The 24,569-nt window shown below is 42.2% G+C and overlaps 1 long non-coding RNA gene across 1 annotated transcript; it reads left to right on the top strand.

The window, feature by feature from the left end:
- The first annotated feature begins 11,804 nt into the window (after positions 1 to 11,804).
- Positions 11,805 to 13,772, top strand: LOC106930182 (uncharacterized). The gene is made up of 2 exons (XR_001420793.2): positions 11,805 to 12,328; positions 12,485 to 13,772. It is a non-coding gene; the product is annotated as an uncharacterized LOC106930182 (long non-coding RNA).
- The last annotated feature ends 10,797 nt before the right edge of the window (positions 13,773 to 24,569 follow it).

Genomic DNA, 24,569 nt, shown 5'->3' with positions numbered 1-24,569 from the left:
TACTTCCAAGCAGCTTCTGTTTTACAGTGTTTTCCCACCTGATAGTCCAGTAAATTCGGTTCTACTGGAGACCAAAGTTGCTCCACCTCCAGCTGCTGCGGTTCTTTCTCTCTGCTGAGTCAAACCAACCTGTTCCCCTCCTGGCCTGTGGGGGCGCTGCACCAAGAACCACTGAAGGAATCGACACAAAAACCACAGAAGACACTGAAAGCAACTTCCTTCTTCATGACATGGAAATAAAAATGGAGTGGGGTTAGATTTTTGTAGGATTTCTCTTTCATCTTTGGAGAAAGACCACAAGCCATTTCTCCTGCTAGGCTAACATGTTTGTTTAGGTTGTATTTACCCAGAATGCCCTGTGCTGTAGTCCATGTGGAGCAGTCTCGATGTTCGAACCGCAGCAGGGTTCACTTCAGCCGACCAGACCCAGGTTTGTAGACGGACCAGACTTCACTCGATTAGCATTGTCCCCAAACGAACCGTGTTGCGTTGAAGCGGACCGAACGGGGCTGGTGTGAATGGAGCCTTACGGCTGAAGCGAACAGGCTTCTCAGTTAGTTCAGATCGTTTGACTCAGAGCTGCAGCAACTGGAGATGGAACCGAGTCTACTGGACTATCAGATGGAAAATCACCCCTAAAGTGTCTTAACCTGTAATTCTCCAGACTGTTTGAAGGCTTGTGAAAGTCTTTTATTGGACTTTAACTGTTTCCAGTCTCTTTACTCTGAGTTATAAAGACACCATGACAAGGCTGCAGCCTTGTAGATTGTTGTGTCTGTTTCTTAAATACTTAACTCTTATCTTACTCTATCTCATGTGGCATAAATGTTTTCTCTTCCATTATCCATTTGGAAACAGATTCATGCATTTGACAAGACCAACTTTCACCTTTAAGGGCTTTTTTCGCCCACTGTCACCCTTTCTTTCCTTAAATTGGAGAAAGTGCAACAAAAATCTGATGTGCCAACTCAGTGCTGCAAATGAAGTAAATTTAAGTGAATCATGTTTTGTAAGAAATAAGGCAGTTCATCGGTTAGGCCCCATTTAGTCCATGAATGAACAGAGCCTGAGGTCTAAAGTTGCAGTTCACCTGAAATCTGTGGAAAGCCAGAGATTGGAAAAAGTGTCTGTGATATTTGGGCTTGTTCTGCAGCTGCAGACTCAAACCTCAGACTCGGTTCCTAGAAGTGAGCGTTTGGAGCGAAGCTTTCTGTTTGGAATAAATCCCGGCTCCTTTCAGGATGGCGCAGAGAGACTGTTTATGCGTACTTTGGTCTGAACGGGGGGCTCAGCTCAGGGATTTCTAGGAAACCCAGATGGGTGAGGGTTCAGAGTTTTCCTCCTCTGCAGCAGAAAGCTCTCTGCTCACTCAGCTGCACGCCGCTTCAATTTACACTGAGATGTTCAAAGACCTGTTCCAGTGTCCCAGATAAAGCAGAAGAACAGCAGCTATCATGTGTAAGGTTCGAAATGTTCTGCATGTGGCAGAGGAAACTCCTGACGTCTCACGTTTCTTTGTTCAGCTGCAGACGATTCTGTGCTTCAGGCTGAGAACAAAAGAGACACAAAGCAGAGTTCATCCTGCACTGTAAAAACTAAATACCACCAAGTAGTTTTATCTAAAATGTAAACTAAAAAGTAACTTTTCTGCAGGATTGTTTTAAGTTAATAATTCCATAACATTGATGAAAAAGTATTAGTTCCATTGGCAGATTATTTTACTGAAAATAAATCTTTTCCATATTTTAAGTGAAATAATCTGCCGGTGGAACTTGTAATATCTAATCAATTTTAATGAATTATTTACATAAAACTGTTGACTATTTTCTGCAGAGAAGGTATTTGTAAGTTATGTAAGCTAGATGAAAAAATACTTAGTAAGATTTTGTGTTTTTGCAGTGTAGTTAGCTTAGCTCTTCAATGAACAGCCTGTTTGCTCCAAATTGGGGTTCTGTGGAGTAATTGTGTTGAGTCAGTACCTTATCTGGTAACTAAACCTCCAATCAACCTTTTCTTTGCAGGTAAAGGGTTACTGTATGTGCAAATTTTAACATCTTTGTTTAAGTTTGTTTAATTCTGCAGCATTTTGCAAAAAAAAAAAAAAAAATTTGTTTCAGTGTTGAATCAGTGACGGACACCTTCAGTCACAGATCCAGATGTCACAGTCGCTGCTGTCGTCTGGGAGTTTCTGCTGGATTAGTCATCGCCCAGACAGGAAGCGCCCATATAAGGAAGCTGCTGCAACCCGGACCGTCAACCAAACGGCACGTATTCAGGAAAACGTAATCGTGATCCCATGAAAAGAAAAACAACTCTGCATATTAATCACCTCTATTGTCTGCAGAATGCTTCGACTTTCAACAGGAATAAGGAAATGAGATCATCTGCTTTCTCAAAAATGTCCTGGTTTTTACAAACACTTTGCAGGATGATGAGATGAAGAGTAAGAGGGAGGAGTTTCTGACAAATATTTTTCTGTCAGTGCTACACGATTTAAAAGCAGAAAGTTTCTCGTTTTTGATGAGATGTTAAACTTTTCTACTGCTGCTGAAACTCTTCTGCAGATTAAACTGACATCTCTGTAATTCATCATTTAAATTTGTGACTTTGTGGAAAATGAAAAAGAAATATTACAAATATGTTAAAACTTTGTCAATATTCCACTAATGTCAAGAAATTTTTGCAATTGCAGTTTTTCCATAAATAAGAAACATAATTAAAATCACATGTGAATAAGTTTATTAACACAATAAGCCTTTACAAACATGCAGTGATGTCATCCTTCAACTACTTCCTGTTGACTTCTTCTTCATGGTTTCCACCAGTAGAAACATCCAGTTGTTGATCCTGTGACTCGTGATGCAGATAAAGTGATTCCAGCAGCTTTGCAAAATAACTTATCCTGTTTTTTAATGTTCTCTATTTTCTCCAGACTGTTGTTACTGTAATAGGAGGAAAACTCTAAGTAAAGTTTGAAAACAAATAAAGTTGAATTGTGAAATAAAACCATTTTGAAACGACCATGAAAGCCGTATTAAATGGAGCGTCATCATAAAATATCAAAAAAAGTTTTTTTTAAACTTGGTGTGTTTCCATTAAGATCATTTACTTTCAAAATGTCAAATTGCTCAATCTTAGGTCAGTGGAAACGCAGGAGGCCGGAGCATCAATCTCTTCATTTTCCTCAGTTCCTTGCAGGTGAAAACATTTTGCAGCTTCTCTTCCTCGAACATTTAAAGGAAAGTAAAGTGACTCCAGGAAGCAGAAAGTCTGCCTGTAAACAAACTGTGTTCCTGTAAACGCTCCGTCTGGTTTATGTTACATAACCAGGAATGGTTACTTATCAGAGCTTCATAAATGAGGACACATTCTCTCACGGGGCGCCGTGTGTGTGTGACAAAGGAACCAGCAGCTCCTTCCTCTTCACTTTCCCTAAACTGGACAAAAAGCTGCTGCGGTGTCGCCTGTCCGCCTGCCAGACAGCGGCCGCGCCTCCGGCCTTCCAGGCAGGAGGAGGCCTCAGCTGACCTGCTTCCAGAAAACCTGCTGGAAAACACACACCTACATCACACCAAGCAGAAAACACACACCCTTCTGCTTCCTGCATCACAGCTTTACCTGATGCAAGTGCAAAATGTCAAAACTATCAGGTGAATAAAAGCACAAAAACAAAGCCAAGATGCACAAAATGCAACTTGTGCATGAGCCAGATATCTAATTAAAGATGCAACAAAGTGTGTCTGGTTGTTTCTCTCACTTGGCAGAGGATCCATAAACACGTCCTGCTCTGTAAACGAGTGCTGCTGCACCGAATCAGAAGTTAAAGATTCACATAAAACATTTAAACCAGGGGGTCCAAAGTGCGGCTCGGGGGCCATTTGTGATCAGGTGTGCCTAATAAAGTGGCCGGGTGTAAACGTTTCAGTGAACCAACCTGAGGGTTTCTCCTGTGTTTGGAAGTGACTCAGTGACTGACGGCAGCTGCTGACCGTCTGAGGTGACCGTCAGCCAGCGCCGCCTGCCTCCGTTTCCATGCCGATGACGCGCGGTCGCAGTCTGCTGAGGTCAGTCTGCGGGGCGTCGTGAACCGCCGTCACCACCTGACCCCCGGTCAACGGGAGCGCCCTCCGCCCTGCCCGCGTGTTTTCCAGCTCTGGCTGTTTCCTTACAGTCCGACTGACTCAACGCTCAGAGACTTCAGCTGCTCCGTTTCCCCTGGAATCCCCCTCCGCCCCTCCGGACGTTAAACACAAACACATGGCTGCATCGTAGCTGCGACCAGATCTGGACTGTTGGCTCCTGGAGACCTGGACTGACCGGATCACGAAACTCACATTTACAGTCAGATGTCTAGATGTTTGTCTGGGCCGTTAAGCTGATTTAAGGGTCAAAGTTCATTACTGTAAGAATGTGGATAAAACAATGAAAAAACACAAATTCTTAATATGTATTTTTGGTCTAGTTTTAATTCCTCTGCCTCATTATTTCACCTTAACATGGAAACATGTTTTGTGAGCAGTGAAATAATCTGCCAGTGGAACTAGAATTTTTTCATCAATATTAATGTCAGTTTTTCTTATTTCAAGTTTACTAAGATATTTACACTTAGTAAACTTTCACTGTGTTTTTGCAGGGAACAAACCTGTGAATTACATTAAACCTGTTTGTGTCTCAGATTCTGGTCTCCTTTCATGATGATGACCCAGTTATCATACATGTGTGTCATTAAGAAAACAAAACATTTTTCTCACATTATGAGTGAAATAAGCAAATGAAATAAGTATCTTTTCATCGATATTAAGGAATTATTTATTTAAAACAAGCTCAAATCTTGCTGAAAAGTTACTTATAAGTTAGTTTTGCCTAATGTTAAGTGTATTAATGTATTTGAACTAAAGACTAGATAAAATTTACTGAAGATTTAGTGTTTTTGCAGCGTTGCTGCTTAAACTATAATGTTTTCCCAGAAGTTTAAAATGTTTTCTTACATGTGATTTCTACATAAAGTCACCATGTGATGCACGACTTCACAAACAAATACCTGCATGATGCAGGGTTTTCACTTTCCCTGGAGTTTTTGCAGAATGAAGTCATGTTTTAAAATATAGTCTGACATCAGCTGAGAAAAGTGAAGCAACACACACACACACACCCCCACACACACACACACACACACACACACACACACACACACACACACACAGAGGCAGCTGGGTCAGACGATGTGTTTACGGGAAGAGATCATGGGTCTGATTGAAATCCAGACGGTTCTGATCTCATGTGATCAGTGACTCAGCAGCTGGAGGTGACATCACCGTCCTCCTTCACACCGCCGCTCTGATTGGTCGAGTCAAACTGAGCCGGGCTCAGCCAGCCAATCAGAGCGGGTGGAGTGAGAGGGCGGGGCCAGCGAGGCAGAGAGGGAAAAGGCTGACATGACGTCACCGTGTGTGAGAAAACAATGCAGTCAGGTTACGGAGGCTTGTTTACGTCCTGCAGCAGGACTTTCTGCTGTCAGGCTGAGCTGCTTACTGTAAACTCCTGTCACATTAAAATATGAAATGTTGGGGGAAGCTGGATCATTTATCTTTATTTAATGTTGCAGGAAGGATTCTAAAACATTTATATCTGCATGCAAAACTTATTGAGAAGAATATTGATGATCCAATTCAGGTCAATCATCATCATAAAATGTATAACTTATCGAAATGCTCATCTTTGTGATTGACTGCCGGTCAAATTCATCAAGCTACTTTTCTCCTCAAGCTAGCAGAGCAAGTGAGAAATGAACGTGTTTTTGTCAAGTAAAGAAAATGAACCAGCCAGACCAGGAGGTATGATGCCAAACAAATGAAATTATTATTGAACAGTGAATCAAAGTGACAAAAACATTTATTTTGTAGGATTGTCTGTGGTTTTTCAAAGGGGCCCCCACCCAGGAGCTGGTGCTGTTGGGGGCCGTCACCTGGAGAAGTTTGGGACCCCTGCTCTAAACTTTACTGCCATAAGTTTTTCCCATATGAAAAACTACCACCAACTGGCAGCCATCTTGGCAGGCAGTTGCTACGACAACAATAAACAAGCCACACTCTCTCGCCTTGTTCCTGTCTGCATTAAAACTATTTGACTATTTCACCAGAACGCATGAAGAGTCCGTACGTCTTTTAATCCGTTTAAACACTGATTGTCTGATCCAGGGAGTTCAGGCTGTGAAGCTCCTCCATGTTGTTCACACTCTTCCACTTCACTGAGTGGTTAAATTCAAAAACACTTTATTGATCTCAAAGGGAAACAACGAGTGTGAGATCAGAGGCAGCTTGTCCACATCGTCTGACATGTTTAATTCTCCGTCTCATCCGGGTCGATCCCGCCAGCAGCCATTTTGTTCATGTTTCTTTCTTTTGCACGTTGATCAACAGTGTCCACTTATTGTCTTTCTGTCAGTCAACATGGGTTCATGCATTGCTCATGCACTTGCCTACCAAGATGGATGGTCATGTCCAGTTCAGACTTGTGGGAACGACGCGTTTTGCAGCTAACTGAGCGTTTTTAACTCTTCCTGCTTGTGTGCAGTTTCCTCTCATCTGTGAGGTAAAAGCTGTTAATGCTCCTAACTGCAGGTTATTTGCTGAAATGAATTTTGCGCTGTGAACGCAGTCAGCTGTGGGACACTCCCGCAATCTGTTCCCAGGCCTCTCTCTCTCTCCAGCCTTTCCCACTGTCTCTGTCGGTGTCTCTCGCCCTCCTCTTCCTTTTTCTCACACTCATCCCCCTCTACCTCCTCTCTGTCCGGTCATGTGACACCAGGCACCCTGCCGGCTCTCAGGCACAAACACATACACACATACAGCGGTGTTGGGTTTCTGCTGCAGTTCAGTGTTTGTGGTGTGAAGATCTCAGCGACACTTTACTGCTGGGAAACTGGAAGCAGCTCGACGTGACGGAGGATTATTTGTAGTTTTTCGCTGCAGTAAATCAGCCTAATCACACAGGAGTCCTGCAGACACGAGTTAGACTCCACTGGCAGACATGTCTGCAGATATTCGGTTATGGTTTTACAGTTTTCACTGGTAGAAAAAAAGCAACTGCAAATGGCCGTGTTAGCATGTTTTCTGATGATTCAGTTTAAAAAAGAAGGAGAATGTCTCGTCTGGGAGGCTGATGGAGAAACGCTCTCAGAATAAATACAGAATAAATTTGATTTATCTGTCTGCATCGTGCTCTCAGATGAAGCCAGCGCTCTTGATTCCTCTGACTCTTTGGAGGTCAACTGATTGCACAGCTCATTTTGTCACTCGATGTTGTTCACAGCGTTCTGTAAGCACTGATTTCAGATGCTCTGTTTAGCTTCAGAAAGTTGGAAATGTTTCCTCTGCTTTGCTTTGCAGATACTCAACAATCTCAATTACATTTACATTTTTTAACATTTTCTGGTGCAGTTAGTAGCAAGAAGGTTCTTGCTTTGGATCCCAGACTTTCTGTGTGGAGCTCTTCCTGTCCATGTGGCTTCCTCCCACCATCAGAAACACAAACGTTATGTGAACTGGTCTCTATATGACTGTGTCTCTGTGTGGTGGACTAGCGGCCATTCCAAGGTCGACAGGCGATTTTTGGTGACTCTACCTCTGAAATACATTTCAGGAGTCTACCACTCCAGTACCTCAGTGTTACTCTGCTGCAACGTTTGGACGCATCTTTGCTTCAACACACCTGAATCCAGCTGGCACATCACTGGCATTTCACCAAGTCTCGTAAAGACGTGGTCACTGCCGTCATTTGGGTTCAGGTGTGTTGAAGCCAGGAGGCATTCCTTCTCCCTCCTGCTGTGTTTGTTGCTTTGGTTAAATCACAAAGTTCGCCTGAATTCACGCCATGATTTAAACCACCAAGTCATAATCACTGTTTCCTCGGAGCAGAAGTAAAAACAAACAGCTCTAGATGCTAACATGTTGTTTTTGTGCATTCTGCTGCTAATATTTCTCCATAATGAAATATTTGATTACCTGACTTAGTTAAAGGTTCATCTTCTAACCTGGTAAAGTTACTTATGATTGAAGGTTTTTATCCATCGCCGTCATCAAATGGTTCATGATAAAATTACAAGTTTAGTTTGCATCTTATCGCCACTTTTACACCAAATAAAATCAATGTTAGTCAACCAACTGAAGATTTACAGCAGTTAACACACATTGTTTGTTTCCACGTCCGTCATGGCAGAGCGTTACGTCACGTGCAAAAGGTCGATGCAGAACCTTCCAGTTTGTTTGAGTTCTGTGATTTCTTTATGGAGTACAATCAGTTCAAACAGATTATTTACTCTAATCTGTACAGTGGCTCCAGAGGAAAGAGCTGCATGGATTATCAGAAACAAATATAAAAAGTTGACATAATTTCTGCTGGAAGTTTTTCCCACAGAGAACAAAAGCAGCAGGTTGGTGGTGATTTGCAGGATTTTGCTCCTTTTGAGGGATTTAAATGTTGCTTTTCAAGCTTTAGGCAAGGAAAGAGAATAAAAACACAGTAATGAGTACAGATTACATGACAGACTGCAGCTGCACTCACTGGGGCTTTGGTTATGATACATTATGTTTGCAGACATAATGACAGAAGAACAGTTCCCTGTGTTTTTGTTGGGATCAGAGTGTTCTGGATAAGGTGTCGGTTTTCCTTCAGGATTGGAGCGAAACCTGTGGACCGGGTCCAGGATCAGGACAAACCAGTTGGACAGAGAGGACGAAGATGTCTACTTCCATCTACAGACGTGGTGGGACGTTAAAGCTGGGGCCTGTTTTAACTTGTGGCTGGGAAAAGGTTTCTCTGGGCTACAGAAAAGCTTTGTGCATTAAGGGTGGGGCTCCTAATTTGAAGATATCTTCTGGGTTTGCCTAATTTCTGCAACCTTTTCCCACAGTGGTTTGCAGGGAGTGTTGGATGAGCTCAGCTAATGGGAACGCAGATCAGTTGGAGAATCTGCCCCAGTAGGAAACCAGCAGGAAGCTGGGAAATAAAAACTGCAGCAACCTGAAGAATCCTGGAGAAAAAACACTCCAGAAAGTGTTCGTCACACCACAGTTCACCACAGAGTGACCCCAAACTTCCCTCCACCAAACACACACTGGGAGCACTGGGAGCGATGGGAATCCTGGAGGAAACAGCCGACTCAGCGCCCTGGGAAGGAGCCAGTTAATAACAGAGTTCACAGATCCTGCAAACATAATTTGGGTTTCCTCTCCTTCTGTTTGTCAGAGAATGTTCACAATTAATCATCTGAAACAATTAAACCAGGACCTGCAAAGCTTCGAGTGGAAAAGTTTCCAAAAATCACCAGTTTGTGCTCTAATATTGATCAATTAAACAAGCTCTGCAGAGAAAACATTGAAAATATATCAATGGAAAACTAAAGTCTGGAAGGAAATAAAGGAGAAGTTGAGTCAACAAAACGGACATTTGAACGGTCAGAAATGTTCTCATTATGGAGCCGAGGAAGACGAAGAACCGGACCCAACTGCAGGAAGATGAACATTAAACTGTTTACTAAGAAAATACGAAAAACCAAAAACTCCAGGAAAAACACAGATGCAGTTGGATCTGAAGGAGACGGACTGACAGGGATTCAGGTCCAGCTCACATGGAGACGCTGCAGTAGGTCCGCCAGGCCGATTGGTGGCGCTGTAACTTTATGATGCAAAAACGTTTTGTTCCTAATTTTTTTTAACGTTTGCTAACATCTGATTATATGAATAAAATACAGTGGCTATTCAATCAAAGGTAACTAATTACATTTACTAGAGTAAGTTTTTGGAGAATGTAATCTCATGAATAGTTTTTCTGAACCAAACATTTCATTTTTACTTAATGTTTAAGTCTCGTTGCTGCTATGAGTAACTCAGGATGACTAAAGATGGAGGGAAATGTTTTAAACCCAAAGTCTCACTTTAGCTCTGAGCTAAAGTGAGACTTCCTGTTATTTTCTGTCTGCTGAGCCGGTTTGAGGTCAACACTGAGAACAGTTCAATACTTTGACCTGCTAACGTATTTCACCTTTTGTAGCTTCTCATTTTATGATCTTCATGGAGAAAAAGTGATTTGGAAATCTGATTCTTCTGCTTAAATGTGTTATTTTGTAATCTGTCAGATGACACCATTTCTAAATATTTTTTACTCTTACTGAGAACGATCTTTGGATACTCCACCCTCTTCTGTTCTTAATTATAGTCAAAGTTTATTCATGATAAGGTTGATATATGAAAAAATAAAAATTGTTTTATTAAAAAAATAAACTTGGCAGTAAAATGCCAATAACATAATAATAGAAATATAAAGATTTGAGTTGCATCAATTTAAATGACATTGAGATCAATTCTCCTGCAGCGGTTTATGTTCCTTATTTCTCCATCAAAACGATATTTGTATGGATGTTTTTGTGAATGAGAAAGTGGTAGCCATGGTAACGCAGGTAGCTACATTGCCCGTGTTTCCGCCTGCTTGTTGACCATATAAGGAGTTCCATGGAGCGGTCCGAGCGCCGGGCCGATTATAATCACTGAAGCTCCAGTGTGGCATCAAGGAGAAGGAAACTGTGAAAATGAGATGAATGGAGGTCTGAAGAGGAGCGGGAAATGTCAAGGAGGTGAGTGGGATGGTAACACACACACACACACACACACACACACACACACACACACACACACACACCAAATTAAAATCAAAATGAAGAGCAGAGCTGCTGGAGGCTGAAGCTGCTCACCTACACAAAGCGAGGGAAGAGAGAACAGTGACGGCTGGAGGTGATGATGAGGAGGAGAGGGAGGAAGAGGAGGTGTTAAATTATTCGTGCTGCAGATCTCCAGATGCAGCCGGTTGATCGTCTTCATGATCCAACTTCCATCAGTTTAGTGAGAAACTTCTGAAAGTGATTCGTGGTTTAGGAAGCGCCTGCTGAACGTTCCTGAAATCTAATGTTTCCTTTTCAATCAGGAGCTTGATACACTTTGAACGTGTTTTCATAGCAGCTGTCATAAACATGAGTCTTCATAAATGTTTATCACTGTTGCATGAAGAGTCAGTCAGTAAATAATGACATTTAATCTAACGTTAACATTATTAACAGACTTTTAATGCAACTTTGCTTTTCTTATTTTAAGTTACTAAGATATTTTAACTAATATCTCCACCAAAATACTTGGTAAGATTTTGTGTTTTTGCAGAAAACAAGCCTGGAAAAGAGATTCATCCTGTTTATTTTTATAATTTGGCATCTTTTTATGCTGATGACGAAGTTATTACACATTTATTTATATTTTTCCCATAAGTATATCTGGTAGTTCTTCACCAGTGGATCAGTGACCTAAAACCAGCTCTTGGTCCGGCTGACCTCTGGTGTTAGCCACTACAACCAAACCAGTCATGCAGCTCTGCTGTTCTGTATGGCATCTTGCTGTTTTTGCTCCAGAGTGAAGCTCAGGTCAGAGGTCATGTTGTCAGGACGTTCTCCTGCTCTGATTCGTCGATCCGTCTCAGCACAGACAGTTCCTCCCTCAGTCTGTCTGCATCTATATGTGACCTGATCTGATCGTCTATATGTGACCTTATGTGGTCAGATATGACTGATCAGAGCGTGATCAGCCCTGCAGGGTGTGTGTGTGTGTGTGTGGGCCTGGAGGGCTCTGCAGCCAGAGGAAGCTTTGCTCAGGTAAACACACCTGAGCGGCAGGAACTGTTTGCTTCCTTTCGGAGAACGCTCAAGTTTCTGCCTGTCAGCCTGAAGCTGTTTCTGCAGAGCCGCTTATCTGTGGAGCTGAACTGTAACCGAGCCCTCAGCACTAACAGCTCCCAGCTGACAGCTCCCAGAAACTCCGCCTGCCTGCCTGCCTGGGTGTGTGTGTGTGTGTGTTACTGGTTGGTTAATGTGTTGCGGTGGCTGAGAGCAGAAGGAGGAAACGTTTTCCACGAAAAGGCTGAAGGCTTAATGAGAACAAACAGAAAGTCAGGAGCAGCAAAGAGGCACAGTGAGATGGTTTCACACACACACACACACACACACAAACACACACGCATTTCTGTTTTTAGAAAATCACATTCCGTTCTTTTAAAGGATCAACAAATTATTGGCTGCTCCATCAATAAATGTCACATGACTCTCAGCTCATCGGGAAAAACTCGGTTCAGTGAGTTTCAGTAAAGTTTTATTAAACTAACTTAGAGCCGCAGACGGTAACTTTTATGAAAAATGTTTTTTGTTGAAGCTGGAGCTACGTCCAACCAGGGGTTGCCATGGAGACTAAAGGATTTCTCAAACATACATGAAAGAATCAAAGCAACAGTCCAGGTTTGTTTTTAACGAAGGAATAAAGTTAAAACGTGATGAAACAAGAAGCAGCTGAACGTTTTGTGATGCTTTCCTGTCGTTCATCTTCCTGGTCGAGTGTCTGACCATTTCAGAGGAATTCATTTATTTTATCTTGTTTTTGTTTGTTTTCTGCAGAGTTTGAATCCCAACCTGGAGTCTGACCGTCTCCCAGCATGCACTGCTTCTCTCTGGGTTCTCCGGCTTCCTCACCGTCCAGAACGTGACTGTTGGGTTGACTGGTGACTCTGATGCATCCTGTGTGCAGCTGGTGGCTCTGTGATGATGGACTTTCCTGACAAACTCCTAAACTTTGCAGATGTTTAAACTCTGCACAGCAAACTGACGGCCTGATAGAAGGACTGGAGCGAAAATGAGAGGAAAAAAGTGAAGTTCACAGAAAAACATCTAGAAAATCTCAAAATGAGGCTCAAGACTTTTCAAAACTACCAATAAAGTTTGGATAGTTTGAGTGAAAATAGAAATAAATAAATATGAATCCAGCAGATGAACATTTAGAGCATTAATTTTATTAAAAGTTATTTGTCTTTAAATGCAGGCAGAAGTCAGTAAATGAATGAGTCGTAGTGAAAGCCGAGTCCAGAGCCGGAGGCGTCCCAGACGTCACTCTGCCCTCCTCGGCTCAGACTCGCCGGCCGACCGCAGCAGGAACTGAGAGCTGGCGAACGCAGCCCGAAGCGCTGCGTCTACAGAGTGGGAGGAAACAGCGAAGCTTCACTTTGTGATGCAGCTGCTTTCACTGTCATGGAAGAAACGCTGCCTGTTGGCAGGGGTTCCCCAAGGCGCCGAGCGCAGACCCCTGCTCTTTGACTTTTTCTGCCTTATCATTCAATCTGACGCAGATCAATTCATGACGACTCTGGAGACGAGGTGGGCAGAGGAGAAAACCTCAGATGATGCAAACAGATCCTGAAGACAAGCAAGAGTCATTTTCTTCCTCTGGTTTGCAGTCGGTTCGTCGGAGCTAATCATGTTTATATTCTACTAACGTTTTCTAAGTTCACCAAACGGCACAGCAGACATGGAGAAAGAAAACAGGTTTATTTACTAACTGCATCCAGTCACCATCGTTTCTTCATCTCCTTAAAAGCAGAACAATCAGCAATTTCCTCACCTGAGCAACTGCTGCTGACCATCAGTGGCAAAAATACAAAGTGGAAAATGTTTAACAATCTGATCTGCAGTTAGTCTTAAACATGTTTGCATTTTAATAGTGTTGGATAAGTGCATTAACTCACCGTTTGATTAAAAGATTAAATTTGTCAAATATTTTTTGCAGTTGAAACAAAATGATTTTATCCACCTGTAAAAATAAACGTTTACATTTTGAAGTCAGACTGAACTTTCCTTGTTTTTGGTCAGTTATGATCAATAAAATTATTTATATTTGCTCAATGCCAGACAACCTTGTGTGTCGTGTTTATTTGTTTGGATCGTTTCAGTGTAATAAATATTTATTATGGATCCTGAATTTAGCAGAAATGTCTGAATCCTGCAGCCATTAAGCAGCGCTAGACTTTTCAGCCATAAACATGGCTGCCTTGTATTTGCATGTCTTTGTCTTTACTCCAAATATAAAACAATCAAATGCAAATCAGTTTGTCTGAAATTCCTCCAGTGACGTGAGGAGCTGATAAAAGTCGTGCAGGTAGCAGCGACTGAGCTGCTGCAGGTGCTGCTGCTGCAGGTGCTGCTGCAGGTGCTGCAGATGCTGCTGCTGCAGGTGCTGCAGCTGCTGCTGCTGCAGGTGCTGCTGCAGGTGCTGCAGGTGCTGCTGCTGCTGCAGGTGCTGCAGGTGCTGCTGCTGCAGGTGCTGCTGCAGGTGCTGCTGCAGGTGCTGCAGATGCTGCTGCTGCAGGTGCTGCTGCAGGTGCTGCTGCTGCAGGTGCTGCAGCTGCAGGTGCTGCAGATGCTGCTGCAGGTGCTGCAGCTGCAGGTGCTGCAGATGCTGCTGCAGGTGCTGCTGCTGCTTTGCAGGCTGTTGCATCATGAAATGGACCCAGTTTTTTATTTTTATGAGTGCAAACAGAAAGCATGATTAGAGTGCCGTAAATCACTGAGAGATCTGGGAAGTTCCTGTCCGGGTCAAGGCCGAAACATTTATCACATTCAGCTAAACTTCTGCATTCAGAGCAGCGCGATAATAATCTGGAGCAAAACGCTCCTGAGGACGATGACAGACAGGCCTCTGGTTGTGTTTCAGCTTCTTTAAAGTCAAACTTTTCCACACAAACGAAACAAGAAGCTCTCAGCTGACAGCAGGAACAGAGACTTCATGTGAAAACAGATGGACAGACAGAAGAGGAGGAAGAGGAAGAGGAGACGCATCGATGTCCGACCTGCAGGGGGCGACACCATCAGCAAGACAAAATGTGACCATATAAGGACAGAGACGCAGGAAGCAGGATTCTCCGCAGAGTCATGTGACTTCCAGTTAGAGAGATGCTCTCGGAAAACCGACACACACACACACACACACACACACACACTTGCACTGTGTCCTAGATAGCGTTTCTTCTTTCTGTGTAATCCAGTTTATCTGCTGTTTTAGGTTTTCGTTCTGTAAATATTTGTTCATCTTGGTTTAAATTAGTTTTGTTTTGCTGAAGCAACCTGGACTCATTCAGCCTGAAGTTCGTCCTGCAGGTGGATTTTTACTGCTTTATCAGTTTAAACCAACCACTGGAGGCTGAATTAACATAAACACATTATCTGTTTGTTTTTAAACAATTTGATTCAAATGGATCTAGGAAAACAATGATTCCAAACAAAATGAAATATTGAGCCTCAGTGAGGAAATCCAGGTGTTCCAGCATCAAGTTAAAGGTGAATAAAAAACAGATAGAATATGAAAAACAGAACAGTAAAGGCAAAGAATACTGTGCAGTTAAAAATATCATGCTTAGGTTAAATCAGTGTTTCTCCCCCCTGTCCTCCATGTTTGAGGTGTTTCCCTTCTCCCACACACCTGGATTGTATCTCTGGGTGATTAACAGGATCTACAGCTCTTGATGGTCATGCAGTGGAACAGAGGCTCATCTAAGACATGCAGAGCAGGGGGCCTGAGGACCAGGGTGGAGAAACACTGGGTTAAAACAAAAGTGCAACTGGGTGCAATAAAGTTTTATTAGTTCCAAATCATCAGCTGCAAAAGTGAATATTTTTGGAGATTTTGCTTTTGACAAGGAAACAAGCAAAACTTTTTCTATATTTTGATCTACAATAAATTGCACATTCATTTCCTACAAATATCTAATCATTTTGTTCTTTCAATTAATATATTGAACACTAAGACATTAATCAAATCACAGTAAAATTGGTTTTATTCTTTATATTTCCAAATTTTCCAACGTTTTTTCAAGGTTTTGGCTCCTGTAACGAAACCTCTGGACCGCGCTGCACCGACCCGGTTCATTCTTAGTGAAACTGTCATGTGGTTTTGACCCAAGGAGATAATGTTGGTTTAATGATGGAGGTGTGCAGAAATCCAGGCAGCGACTGGAACCAATCACGACTGGACCAAGACGAGACGCGGACCGACAGGGAGCAGCAACACAGGTGGGATTAAATACACAGGAGACAACCAGGGAACAATCAGGGACAGCTGGGAACAATCAGGGAACAACCAGGGAACAACCAGGGACAGCTGGGAGCAATCAGGGAACAATTAGGGACAGCTGGGAGCAATCAGGGAACAATCAGGGAACAACCAGGGAGCAATCAGGGAACAATCAGGGAACAACCAGAAAACAATCAGGGAACAATCAGGGACAGCTGGGAGCAATCAGGGAACAACCAGGAACAATCAGGAACAATCAGGGAACAACCAGGGAACAACCAGGAACAATCAGGGAACAATCAGGGAACAACCAGGGAACAACCAGGGACAGCTGGGAGCAATCAGGGAACAATCAGGGAACAACCAGGAACAATCAGGGAACAACCAGGAACAACCAGGGAACAATCAGGAAACAACCAGGGAACAATCAAGAACAATCAGGGAACAACCAGGAACAATTAGGGAACAATCAGGGAACAACCAGGGAACAACCAGGGAACAATCAGGGAACAACCAGGGAACAATCAGGGAACAACCAGGAACAATCAGGGACAGTGTTGACGATTTTTCTTTACTTTCTGGATGTTTGTAGTAATAAAACCCAAACTTCTCGTTGCAGCTGCATCTCTTCCCCATTTCAGTTCTGATCTGTTTGCGATGTTCTGTCAGTCTGGGCGATGGATCCTGAATGATGTCACAACTCGACTGTTTCCAGCATGTTTAGGTTTCAGATACAATATCTTCACATGCTGCTGTAAACCCGGTTCTGAGCTAAGGGAGCCGGGTCGGTGATGATCTGATCAGCGCTGCAGGAAAACCCGGCCTTCGGTCTGTGATGATGCAGACGCGCCGCAGACGGCGCCTCCTCAGACGTCACCTTCATCCTCCGTTACTTCACTGCTGAGCTCCGACCGCAGCAGCAGAAACTGAAACCGTCTCACAAACCGGATGCGTTTTCTTTCTCTTTGGTTCAGTGTTTTTGGTAAATTATCCTCCAGCTTCGCCATCCTCAGGTTAAATTAGCTATCTTAAGACCATTCTGTTTATTCTGCTTTGAAAGAGATTCATGTTACACAGTATGCAGATGACTCTGTGCTCTACTGTGAAAACTAACTGCTTGATGCATTTATCTTCCTGTTTTCTAGGAGTTTAAATCTTTTATTTTCAGAACTGATGACCAAAAATTCAGCTTAACTCTGCTCCTGCATGTCGTGGCATTAAATTAATTTCCAGCCTTGTTTTTCGTAGCATGTAAACTTCAGGCTGATAAAAACTATTTTATCGAGGCCTGAAACACGAGAGCTGATTCTTGCCGTGTCGCTTTGGTTGTTGTGGTGAAGCTGCATGACTGTCGTTTTCCTCCTTGGCTGCGTATGAAACAGAAACTATCACCCACAGTCAGAAATCCTCCTCCGTTTGCTGTCAGCTCCGTCCTGCGGCTGCTCCTCGCTGTCATGGTTTGCCATCCGTCGGCGTGGCGACCGCGTGTTCCCTTGTCTGCACACTCCAGTTTTAAGTAACGACACGTTTAGTGTTTTTCTGCTGCAAGTTTCTGGTGCTTAAATTTCTACTAAACTCTGAATTCAAATCCTTTTGTGTGATTAGGATAAAACAGGTGGTTGTCAAGGCAAAAGTGGAGGATACCGGCCAAAAGGACGAATGATAAAAGCAGAATATTCAGAGTGATTCATCAGTGATTTCATTGAAGAGCAGCAGGATGGTGGTTAGTAGTAGTCTGGTGAGAGTAAACCAAACTTCGCTAACTCCAATCCTGTTTTCATGTCCATTAGAGGCTGTTTTAAAATATCAATCAGCAATAAGACCGTCTTTTCATTCTCTCCCATGGAAACAGAACCTGGGAAATTACACCGAGTCTTTACAGGACCCGAATGGATCAGTCAGAGATTCTGCTGCATCGTTCCATAAATGAAACTCATCGGTCTACAAACTGCCTGCATTCTGTCAGAAACGGGGATCAAACATCCAGTCAGCAGCTGACTGGATGCAGCCTGAGTTTGTTCTTATTCGCTCCGTTTTTCAGATGGTCATCAGAGGCAGGTGTGAGCGGTGCGAACCTCTCGCCTCTGGGAGCAGACACTGTGAGGTCAGAGGTCAGCTTTAACTGCCGGGTTCACGACCTCGAGCTGGACGGACTCCCAAAGACCTCAGCTGGCCGCCGGCATGGGGGCCGGGAACCAAACAGAGTTCAAGGCCTGAAGCTGGACTTTTAAGAGCAGCTCCGGTTTAATCCAGCAGCAGAAACTCAGAAACTCGTCCCAGACAGAAACGTCTCCTGTCGGCAGCTCCGTTTATATTCTGCCAATGTTGAAAAAACACATTTTCATAATTGCAGTGTCACTATTAAACAAAAGACCCAATTAAAATCATGCATAAATTAGGTTCTTCATGCGATAAGTTATTTAAAAGACATGCTGCATCATCATCCTGTTACTTCCTGTCCTCTTCTTCTTTGTCGTTTCTGCCAGTAGTAACATCCTGTTGTTGTAAAAACATTTTTACACTGTTTAAAACTTTTTTTTAAAACTTTGATGCTTTAAAAAGCATGTTTTTTTTAAAAGCAAATGTTCATGATTCTAATTTGTTTAATTTTAAGGTAAATAAAAACTGAGCTGGTGGAAGAACTGCACCAGCCAATGCGTTGCTTTTTCAGTGAGATAAGAAACTAATCAGTTATCAGAGGTTTAACTTTTCTGTCCCGACTTCAGAGAAATGCTGCTGGCTCGGCGTTCCCAGAAGGAGCCGGACGCTCCGATCCGCAGCAGAGACCAGGAGCGGGAATCTGAGCGCATTTTAACGGCTGCACATCAGTAATTACAGAACCCAGGATGCAGCGGCTCCGAGCCGGGAGGCGGCAGTGAACGCAGCACCGACCACATTCATCCGACTTCAAAACTGAACTTCTGCTCCGACTACAAATTACAAAAAGGTCAAACAAACAGACTGAAGGTTCCGGGAAAGTGAGGAATTGTCCTCTGTGTCTCTAAAAAAGTCGACCTTTAAAGGTCCGACCGCGGCTGGTTGTGGTGGCAGACAGAACCAGGCAGAACCTCTGCTGGGTTTTAAAGGAGCGGGAGCAGAGAGACGATCCAGAAACAAAATAAAATCTGTTTATTTATTAGAATAAAATGTTTGGAAAAACTTTCATACAATCATTTATCTAATCCTGAGGTAGTTTTATTAAATTTGACATGACAAATTAATTTCAATTTATTAATAATGTAGATTATATTGTATTGTTGATTTATTTAAAGGCTTTTTACTTTTTCTGGATTTTGTTTTTATATTTCTCTATTTATGTTACGTTTTTTCAGCTTTGTCCTAATTTATTTCATTTATTTCAAGGATTTTTCAGTTATCTCTGGATTTTCTGAATGAATTTATTTACAGTACCTTTTAATTGATCATGTTTTACATAATATATATTTTTTGCCTTTTTAAATCTGCGGTGCTGCAGAAAGTAGATGCAACACGTCTGAATCAACCGAGCATCTAAAACCTGCATGTATTTATTTTCTGCTGAAAAAAAATCACATTAAAAAGTAAATTTTTAATTTAAATCATTTTTAACACATTTGTAGTTCAGTAGGTTTCAACACTTTCTGACCAAGAATTGATTCAGCTGATTTTCTGGATTATTTGTGTGCAGACGGGATTGTTATTATTGGATGTTTTTTCCCAGGCGTCGCCATGGAGAGGTCAGAGGTCAGGTCGCCCCGCCGACCCCGGCCACAGGGGGCGTCAGACTTTCACACCTGACCAGCTGGAATCCAGCAGAGCAACAAGTTCATCCAAACTCCTGCTGCAGCGGCGGAAACGAACCGATTCATTTAAAATCTGAGACGAACTGCAGCAAAGCGATAATCTGAGTCATTTTCATCAACGAGTCAATTAAATCATTTAATCACTGCTGAAATAATGAGCCACAGTAATTTAACACACTACAGAAACTCATCACTTTATTTTCTAGTTCAAATTTCTCAGTGAACTTTAGAAAAAAAAAAAAACTTCAGCAAGATATAGGAGCGTTTTAAATCAATAATTCTTTAATATTGATTCATTGGTAGATAAGTTCACTTATAACAAGACATTTTTCCCAAAAGCAAAAATATCAATCAATCAATCAATCAATATTGAGTAATCATTCCCTTAAAACAAGCTCCTTCATGATGCCCAGACGTTACTTATAACTTATCGTTTAATGTTCTCTGATGTTTTTGTGCTGGAAACCAGAAATTCTTGGCCCGGTTTTGTTTTCCAGATTTCTTCCCTCTCGTTGAGTCGAGCGGTTTGAGGCCTGAGGAAGGTTTGTTCTCGGCGTGTGAGAAGAGCCTGAGACGGCGCTGATGGGCCGGGCCGGGCCGGGCCGCTGTGTGTGGTTAGATGGAGGAAAACAAGGCGGCGTGACTTCTGACCCCCCGCTGAGGGAGGCCAGGTCAGGTACGAAGTTCTCACACTGTCCTCCTGCAGCTTCACGCGTCTGGCACACGCACACACACACACGTTTGTTTTGCTATCTTTGTGGGGACTTTCCATTGACTTCCATTCATTTCTACAGCCTAAACCTGACCTTTACCCTTTTCCTAACCCTAACCAACCAAAACTCAATTCATACCTTAGCCCTAACTCTGACCCCTGACCCAAAAACAGGGTTTCCCCTCGTGGGGACCAGGCTCCGGTCCCCACGAGGAGCGATTGGTCCCCACAACGTAGTATATGTCAGGAAAATCGTCCCCACAAGGTATTACAAACAAACGCACGCACACACACACACACACACACACGCACACACACACACACACACACACACAGGTTTCATCAGGTTCTGACCCTGCAGGTGGAGGCGGGTCGGCCGATCCAAACCAAGGAGTTTGGAGATCATTTTTCTTGGTTTTTATTTTTCTCTTCACTGTGGAAGCAAAACAAACCTCAGAAAACATCAAGGAGTTTTAAAAGTACCAAATGTAAATAAATAAAAGTGGAGGAGTTTTTCCTTGACTTGTCAAAATGTTTCTTCCCCGTTTTGAAATGAACTTCTGTATTTACTCAGGTCGACGTAAAATAATAAAACTTAAAGGCAAATCTAAATGCCTTTAAGATTTGCCTTAAATCCAACCAAAAGGTTGGATTTTTCTAAATGGAGAGGAGAGCCAGTCTGCGTCCTGAAAACATTCAGAAGACGTAAACATGCGTCTGGATCTGAGCTCAGATCGGGTTTTAAGGTCGGTTTATGGTCAGAGGTTCAGTTCTGGTCGTCTACAACTAAATAAATAAATACAAGCAGCAGCGCAGGGCGGGTCGAAGGATCAGCATTTCCATCTCCATGACGATGACTCACTTCAGCTTCATCAGCTCTCCCACCGCCCTCCTCACCAGCTGAAGCAAATCATTTCCCATCAGGAGCAAATCAGTGAGTAAAAGCTCCAACAGGAGAGGCAGCAGCAGCCGTGGCTCCCAGTGCAACCAGTAAGCTGCAGGCAGTGGGAACAGTGGCTGAATGAACGCCTTCACACATTAAAGGTGTGAAAACAACCAGCAACCAGCAACCGACCCACCGGGTCAGACAATAAACCCACTTCACACCTCTGAGGGCGGCTGGGGGGAGGAGGCTCAGTGGGACGTTACTGAGGAATTATATGAACATGAGAGAGAAATAAAAAACAAATCAGACATAAAAAGCTGCAAACTGATAAATATCACATGAAGGCTGACGGGCGCAAATGTGCAGCAAACAGGAGGAATATTAAAGGTTAAAAGTGACGCAGTTGATAAATAGATCATTAAATAGTTACATATATTCAACAAATGATTTATTAAATATGCCATTAAATCATTAATCAATTAAAATCTTTTCATGATGCAAACTCAAAACACACAAATGCAAAAAAAACAAATGCAACAATAAAATACTGAAAACCAACAAAACAAATACTAAAGAAATATTTTAACCACAGGAACAAAACGCAAAACACTGGAAACTCATAATGGAAGTCCTCCAGGCCACCAGGGGGAGCCGATCACCGTATGGGACCAAAGTCTCAGTACACATGTTATGTCATGATTTAAGGCCATATGTATATTATAAGATGGCAGTATATTAATGAAGGTAATATTAACTGCTCTAGACTCCCCCTGGTGGTCTGGAGGACTGCTGTTTGTTCCTGCATTTTTCTGCTGGTTTTTTGTGTGTTTTGTAGTTTGCATTATTAATTTGTTTGCAGCCACTATAACAACCAATCACCTGTTAATATAAACACAATATCTCAAACTGACTTCAAACTATTGTTAGTTTTTATATTCAGTGCATCTATTTAGCCTCAGTTCATAAAACACATTTCCTACAAGACACTTTAACAGAATTTAACTGTAACACTAATTCTGCCTGTTTTATCTATAAAAAGTAAAATAAAAATGTCCTGTGAGACAGAATGGTTTCACCAAAAAGTCAATATGAGGCACTTTGTTTACAATTTACGGGACGATAACCGCCTGTAACTGCTAACTAAAAGTTAGCTGCACTAACCCGAAAGCACTAATCAGCAATAGCTTTGCTTATGCTAAAGCGCTACACCATCATAGTATTTAGCAGAAGCTAATGCTAATGCGCTAAAGTACTAAATTCAGAATAAGTGAATGTTTGCTTGTCTGTATTGAACCTCACTTGTTCTATAAAGTTTCTTGACAAAAAAAGATGGAAGGACAGGAAATGGAATTGCTGCGTCAGCCACTTCAAAATAAAAGCTTTTGTCACAACCGTTTTAATAAATTCATGCAAAGCAGTTTGAAGCTTGCATGTGATGAACAGAAATCCGTGTTAATGAATCAAAGTGAAACGTTTGGAAGAGAAGCTGATCGAATGCTCCGGCCGTTTATTTTTTCTGTTTGAATCATTCTCTGTTTGCCGTTTCCTTCAGGTACTTTCTCTGTGTGTTTTTCTCTTCCAGTGATTTGTTTATGAGAGCTTTCCAGGAGCCTTCCTGGCCTCCATGTCTGATCAGTTTCTCTTTATTATTTCCTCATTATCCTGCCGTTTCCCACAGCCCGGCTCACAGCAGCCTCCCTCGGTTACGTCCTCTCCTCCCTCTTTTGTGCAAACAGTGATGACCTCCTCCTCCTGCTGCTGACGTTAGAGGGAATAAATCTAACGCCATGAAACAAACCAACACGCAGCGAGGGAGGAGTGTTTGTGTGGGGAGCTGGGAGGAAGAGGAGGAAGAGGAGGAGAAGCTGTCTGGATGGTTTGGAAATGAATTCAGTCCACGGACTTTGATGGGAATTTTATTTTCCCGCCGAGGTTTTTTTCCTGTGAAATTCGTGAGAAAAACATCAACAGCAGATTCCTCCCTCTCTTTTCCCTCCAGGAGTCATTTATCTCGGACTCACACTGAAATCTGTAAACACTTTTCCCCGAAAGCGACTCTAGCTTATGATGTTTATCTACATTTTGGGGGATGTTGATGTTAATTATGCTTTAGACGTCAAATCCACTGCTGAGCAGCAGAGGACAGGATTTGGTAAATGTGAACATTTAAATGGAGATGGAAATGATTTGGTTGGGAAGAAACAACGAAATCCGGACTTTAAGTTGAAGCCATTTTAGGTTTGCATAAAGCTGCGTGGTGAAGATTTTTAATTCTCAGAAAACTGGACTTCTGATCTTGCCCTAGTTTCACCAGTTTCTGATGCTTTTCTGACACCAGCTGTGTTTCTGTTACAATTAAAACTTTGTAGACATTCAGCTAGTCAGAAAAACACAATTTTGCAACTGTGTTGTTTCCATTACAAAAAGAAAAACAACTGAAATCACACATGAATAAGTTTATTCATGCGATAAGTCATTAAAAATATCTTCTTTCCACTTCCTGTCGTTTTCTTCGTCATTTCTGCCAGTAGTAACTTCCTGTTGTTGATCATGACTTTTGGAATGTGAATAAAGGGTTTCTATTTAAGTTTCATTTTGATTCAGCCACAAAAGTGAAACATCTCAGCTCTGCTGAGTTTTCTTTGCGTTTCCATGAAGTGAGTTTATTTTTCTAATTCCAAATTGCGCCATGTTGTCAGTGGAAACGCAGCCGGTCTGAACAGGACAAGTCTGATTCCTTTTCAAGTCACTTTTCATGTTTGGTCTGAAACTGGAAGCGACTTCGATATTTTTTAAAGTGACCGACGTCTCGGCAGTCATGCTGCTCTCATTCTTAGTTTGACCATTTTCAGATAGGAATCAGGAAATGGTCGTGCAAATGTTGTCAAAAAGAAGAATAAAAAGGAAGATGCGGATCAGCCGTGTTTTTATTTAACTGGTTTGGAGCAAATTAACATCTGAGCCACCAGAGGATGGAAAAGTTCACCATTAAGAATTTATTCACCAAATACATTTCCATCCTGAGTAAGAAAATAACAAAATTAAACCACGAGAATAGAGTTGTAGTATTATGACCTTATTCTAGTAATATTATTTTATGTTTTCTTCGTTTGGCTCTGATACGTTTATTGTATCATTTGCCCTTTTAAGCATTAAACCTTAAAAAGCCGAAAACTAAATCAACCAAAGCAGAAAAATATTTTACACCCCAAAAATTTTAATTTTCCAGATTAAATTTACAAGAAAATACCTGGAAATTTTCT

Source organism: Poecilia mexicana, unplaced genomic scaffold (genome assembly GCF_051168715.1).
Source record: "Poecilia mexicana isolate PSO_F unplaced genomic scaffold, ASM5116871v1 scaffold_4, whole genome shotgun sequence".
NCBI lineage: Eukaryota > Metazoa > Chordata > Actinopteri > Cyprinodontiformes > Poeciliidae > Poecilia > Poecilia mexicana.
This window is presented reverse-complemented; position numbering and strand designations above follow the sequence as displayed.